Genomic DNA, 6,966 nt, shown 5'->3' with positions numbered 1-6,966 from the left:
AAGGGGAATTTGAATGGCACAGAGTGATCAGAAGGGGAATTTGAATGGCACAGAGTGATCAGAAGGGGAATTTGAATGGCACATGAGTGATCAGAAGGGGAATTTGAATGGCACAGAGTGATCAGAAGGGGAATTTGAATGGCACATGAGTGATCAGAAGGGGACAATCAATGGCACATGAGTGATCAGAAGGTGCGTCTTATATTCCGGAGCGTCTTATACGGCGAAAAATATGGTAATAAAAAAAATCAAAGATGATTGAGTTTGAACATCATTTCAGTCATCGATAATCCTATCATTGCCAATAAAAATCAATAATGATCCCTTCATGTGTTTTTATTCAATATCATCATGATCTTATCATTGTCAATCATTCGATGATCACTTTGAGCTCTTTGGGGAACATTCATGATTTTGGAAGAGTTCAAAAATGAATTCATTTTAATTGCTTCTGATATGCTGCTGATATTGACAATAATAGGAACATCAAACACTGATATTGACAATGATGAGAATCAATAACTGATATCACCAATTTTTGATTGATTTTCATAATGAGATCATCCATTGTGAGAATGACGATGATGATATCATCAACAATATTAATGATGCTATAATTGATAATGAGGTAATCTATGAGAAAACCATTGATAAATTTTGTCGATGATGTTAAGACCATTGCTGATAGATATAGATGATGATAATATAGTGCATGATATCAATGATGACGATGATGAGATCAATGATGATACTGAGGATGGTGAGGTCATCCATGGTGAGACCTTTGATAATGAAATTGATATGATATTGATGAGCTCATCCATACTGTTAATGATGATTTCATCAATAATCGGATCATTCATGAGGAGATCATGGATGACATTGGTAATGAGAAGATCATCAATGATATAGTGTATATTAAGATCACAGATGATTAAGATCAAGGATAATGAAATCATTATGGTGATAAGAACAAGATTATCAGTGATGATGAGATTTTCGATGCCTTTGACAAACATGAGATTGTAATGATATTGATGATGCTGACATCATTGATGATTGAGATAAATGATGATGAGATCATGGATGATTTTAACAAAGTTAGGATCATCAATTATATCAAAAATTATGAGTTCAATGATGATGGAGGTCAAAGATGATGAGGTTATGAAGACAAGATTATTTAATAATGAGGTTATTAATAGATATTGACAATGAGACTATGGGTAGTGTTGGTGTTTGAATTCAGGTTGTCCTTATATTTGACCCGAATATGGCTGTTAGAATTCGGATAGACCCGACCCGAAAATTCCACTTCGCGAATTTGTGTGTAAAAATATGTGTAAAGAAAAAAGATGCTTTAATATTAAAGTAATTTATTGAATGTGTGTGATTTGTGTAACTAACTTTTATTTTTTTACAGGTTATCCCACAATGACAGGATGATTCCCACGACTGCATCCTCCTTTCAGTGTGGGATCCCCGGGCACTAGAGGTTAAATGAGGACAAGTCTTCCCATTCATTCACCTCTAGTACTCTATGATTGGCTGAGGAAAGGAAAATCCTGATAATGCTTGAGCTGTCATAAGGGTTTACCTTTCCTCAGCCAATCACAGAGCACTAGAGGTGATAATTGGGGAGACTTGTCCTCATTTAACCTCTAGTGCCTGGGGATCCCACACTAACAGGAGGAGTCCCACGGCTGCATTTATTCATGAGCACAGCCGTGGGACTCCTGTGTTCTTGGATAGAGACTCTCTATGCAAGAACACATATTACAGTTATGTTAGGGCTGCAAGATCAATCATGGGAGCAGAGCTGTCACCTTTGTTCCCCTGATTGCTCTTGCAAATCTACAAAGTCATGAATAATAACTCGCATCTCACCCCCCCCCCATAGAATTTATTGGTGTTCGAATTCGGCGTCGATCGCCTGAAAAATATCGGGCTATTCGTTCGAATAGCCGTCGAATCAAACACTGAGATATTCGACCGACACTAATTATGGGTGATCAATTCATATGATGAATAATCCATAGATGATTTTGAAAATATAGAGATCATCGATGATTGACATCCATGATTTTTAGATCATCCATGATAAAGTCATCAATAATAATGATCAGTGCTGTCATTGACCGTGGTGAGATGATCAATGATTGACATTGACAATGATGAGACCATGAATGATATTACCAGTAAATAGATATAAAAAATAAATAGATAATTCAGAATAATTAGGATCATCAATAATTAATAACTATAATGAAATCATTGAATGGCATAGATTGTGATGAGATTATCGATGACCCATATGATGATAGGATAATTTAAAATAATAACAATGATAAAATGTTTGATAATTGATATCAAGATAGCACTGTCTGTAATTCTTCTCACTTTCTCCAACAAACTAATTACAGTATAGTGAAGGAGATTAATCAATTCACAAACCTTTTGGCCTGTGTGGCCCTATAACGTACTGAATAGAATTTAAAGGTCAGTCATGGTTTTATTATTATTTGATGGAGAAGCCCCATCCTCCCACTTCCACAAATATTCACCAGTTAGACTTCCCTGTGAACTCTCCTCCTCAGCGGTGAGCCATCGTCCGCCGTCTTCCGGAATGTCAGTACAATACAAGGCAGACCTAGTCATGGCATAAATAAAGTATTGAAGTAAAACCTCAGACAGCTAAATAAACAGCTGAAACACAAATATTTTGGTAGGAAAAGCCTTTTATAGATATGTAATTCTCTGCAGCTCAGTCTTTGTCAGTCTTTTAGTTTTCATGTGCTACTTTGGCAGAATAAAGGGAAGCTCCTGCAATGTTTTCTGTGAACAGAAAGAAATGGCTTTGTGTTTGGAATATTACTTTGTCATTGTGCCGCTTTTCCACTGTCACAGCAGCAGCTTATGAATATATTTCTGAATGTTTTTGTTTCCAGTCTGTTTGCAAAACACTTTTTAATATGATATTATGTTTGTATGTTTAAGATATTATTTGTGTAGTTATATCTGTGTGCCATTGTAACACTTCCAGGTACTTATTAAGTCTCACAATGATCACAGTGCTCCATCTGACAACGCTTCCGGCTGCTTTTCTCTCCAGAACCACACTGCCGTCTTTGTTCAGCCATCACATTGGGCCAGGGGTGTCCAAACTTTTTGCAAAGAGGGCCAGATTTGGTGAGGTGAAAATGTGTGGGGGTAACCAGGGTTAGAGTGGGCGTGGTCTGCGTGGGTCCCGCACAACACACGCCCACCAAGGTGACGTGAGGGATTCCCTGTGCACGGAGTCCGGTGTCAGTGCAGGCTCCATGCGGAGCACGTTCTTGGAATCAGAATGGGCATGGTCCATGCAAATGCCGCACAGCACATGCCCACTATACTGACGTAGGAGATTCCCTGTGATGCCGACCGGTGTAAAATTGAACATGGGGTGCAAATTGGCCCCCGGTCCAGACTTTGAACATGCCTGCCTTAGGCCATCATTTGCTTCCCAGACAGAGATGCCGGCTTGGAGGTGACATGATCCATCCTTGTTCCTGTGCAGAAGGTCTCACCAAGACGTAGACCAAAAAGGAAGCTGACCTGGACACTTTTGCAGGTGAGGGGCCAAAAAGTGCAAAACTACAACCTATTCTGCTGTGGTAGATCACAGGTCATGGAAGGGGTGCATTTTGGCACCTTGAGTGCTAAAGAATCATATCCTAGCCCCGCCTATGCATTTCTTTGCTGTGTTCACAAATAGATTTGGGTTGATCTGTTGGAACATGTTCCAAGTTAAAAAAAACACATGCAGTTTTTCCATAAATCAAAGTGGGAAAATTGATTTATTTTGGGGTGTTGCATTAAAATTTAGCTCATACCAATACTTCCATCAACAATGTTTTTTTTCCCAAATGTAAAAGTCCTTTAAATGTGTTCCTTTTATTTATGCACAAAGGCCACTTAGAAATAACTTTTAATGAAAAGGCACATTTATTGGCTGCAACATTGTGGCAAGTTAATTCACAAATCATACAAACCACCAAAAATGGAACAAGGTACCGTACATTCTTTATAATGATACCATGGTCAGGAAAAGGGTCCATAGTGAGCATCCCGCTTTCCTGTCTAAACCAGGCCCAGTGGTACCACACCACACAGGAACACATGTAACAAGAATTATTGTGCTGCAGCTGAAATCTTTCTGAATAGCACCCAAACGCACCTTCCTGGGAATCCAGCATGCATTATAGCACATTTTCAGTGTGTTATGGAGCAAACGTAAGCAAAAAAAGCTCATGCAATAGGCAGGCCATTCATATGCACAATCTGCCTGACCTTATGGCACAGCACCAAGGACAGGGGTTACTTCTGTACCGGGTCCCAAACAAAAGAGCTTGAATTTGGCAATTGTTGCACTTTTAGTGTTTTAGTGTCTTTTATTATTATTACACAGTATTTATATAGCGCCATCATATTACGCAGCGCTGTACAAAGTCCATAGTCGTGTCACTAACTGTCCCTCAAAGGAGCTCACAATCTAATGTCCCTACCATAGTCATATGTGATCAATGTAGTCCAAGGTCAATTGTTAGGGAGAAGCCAATGAACCTAACTGCATGTTTTTGGGATGTGGGAGGAAACCGGAGTACCCAGGGAAAACCCACGCAGACACGGGGAGAACCTGCAAACTCCATGCAGATAATGTCCTGGCTGGGGATGGAACCTGGGACCTAGCGCTGCAAAGGCGGGAGTGCTAACCCCTGTCTTTTAAGTTTACTTAATATAGGGGAAGACATTTCTGATAGTGGGCAGCCCTGCACAGCCCAATGCATATCTATGCCGCCAAGTTATTGCAGCTGCATAGAGGTGAATCCTGCCTGGACATTCACACGAGTATATTCCCCAATACTTTTGTATTTATATAGATAGTGTGTTTATTTCTTTGCATTTGTTGTGGCTATGGTTGAATATTTCTTGTTTTTATACAGCCGGTTTCAAGGGAATCATTCCGATTATCTGGCAGCACAATGTCTTAGTGATGATTGTTTTTTTTCAACCTTTTTTAATCAGTTGGTTTCTTTCTCTCTTTACACTGTGAATAAATACATTCTCGGGTGAAATAAATAAAGAGGCTTTGTGATTACCATTACACACTGTGCACTGTGTTGTTTATAAGTATAATGACTGTGATTGCAGCTTACTGAATTCATTGTTCCTAAAGAGACCCTGTCATCATTAAATGAAAGTGTGTGTTCCTTCCTACCGTATAGCATCCTGAACCCCCCAAATCAAACCTCAAATGTAGGGGGATAGGTTCACTTTTATGGTGGCTCTACCTTTGCTTTGCTAATGTAGGGGGATAGATTCCATTTTATAGTGATTCTACTTGTGCTTTGCCTATGTGGGGGTAATAAGTTCACTTTTATGGTGGCTCTACCAGCAGAACATACTTGCATGGTGATTTGGGGCACAAAGAGAGCCTTCAGTCCTGTGTAGGCTCCATATTATATAACAATGTTCCAATACCCCGCATGGGCAGAGCACAGGTTCACTTTATACCTGTTTGACCACCTCTCTTCCATGGCAATGATTCTTTTAATCCAGCCTTTCTCAACCCTTTTACCATGGGGGAACCCTTTAAATAATTTTAAGGTCTTTGGGGAACCCTTTCTATAAATAATATGTCAACAGCTCACAGTATAGTAGTGTGGTGGTCAGTGAGAAGAATGCTTGTACATTGGTGGCCATTGGGAAGAATGTCATCCTTACAGATAGCACAGATATACAGATATACCCTTACAGATAGCCAAAAAGATCATTGGTGTCCCTTATACTGACCTGAGAGTCACAAATTTCTCATTGCTCCAGGAACCGCCCAGCAACCTCTGGAGGAACCCCAGGACACCATGGAACGCGTGTTGAGGGGCTCCCTTTAATCCATTACTGTGCTCCATTCAGTTTTTCAGCTCAGCACAGTCTGTAATTTCTGTGAAGGTTTATAGGACAGTGAATGTCATGATATCCTGCAAATGATGACCAAATGAAAGTTTCTTGTGTTTAAATATCAGAGAGTTATTGTAACACGGGCTGCTCCATTCCTCTGGGGCAATGAAAGAGGGTAAGATAAATTAGCGTCCTTGCTTCATCTGCATCATCCTTCACACGGCGTCCCCGGGTGGCTGAATATTCACAGCGGTGAAACTTTTTTGCTTGGCTACATCTGTATCCTGGATGGGGCTGTATTGGAAGTCTTAAAGCTGGATATATATATATCTTTAAAGACTACTTAACTAAATTTGCTGACACTTTGGATCCTGAGTTTTCATTGTTCTGGTGCATGGGTGGGTTTCATCTCAACTACTCACATCGGTTCTGGTGGCATGAATAGTTCCTTTTGGGTTGAGTCTAACATTGGGGTCCTCTCCAGGTTTTAATGACTTCAGGGTGGCATAATGAGGGCTCAACAATACTGGTTGGCAAATCTTCACCACTCTTTGGTACCAAAAGGGGCTGAGCAGAGGGTCATGTGACAACAGCCTCCAGTGGATAAAAGGGTGCTGAGGTTTTAATTTAATATCAGGTAAATGTTGGGAGTGACATGGGGGGTAATATTGAGATAAGTCTATTATGCATTTAAATGAATTTTAAAAGGGGTATATACTGCCTGTTATAATTGCTACATTCATCTCAACTATGGCTGCATGGCATTTCTGATGGGTCTTCTTTGTGATGTCTTCCAAACTGTATAACATTCCAGTGTGGGAACTTTCTTTAATAAAGACCGGTCAGTGCTGCTCCCTTTCCTTGTGCAGGGTGACTGGTCTTGTCTCCGCCCCTCCTGTAGTTTCCTGAGTGGGGGTTCCTAGCTCCTCCCACACCCCTGCTCCCAGTACAGGCTATGTACAGCATAGTTATAACATCACTGCTACTTCTTTGTTATAACATCTGGGTTTGTAAAGGCATTTGATGCTC

The sequence above is a fragment of the Pyxicephalus adspersus genome, chromosome 12, assembly GCF_032062135.1.
Source record: "Pyxicephalus adspersus chromosome 12, UCB_Pads_2.0, whole genome shotgun sequence".
In the NCBI taxonomy this organism is placed as follows: domain Eukaryota; kingdom Metazoa; phylum Chordata; class Amphibia; order Anura; family Pyxicephalidae; genus Pyxicephalus; species Pyxicephalus adspersus.
This window is presented reverse-complemented; position numbering follows the sequence as displayed.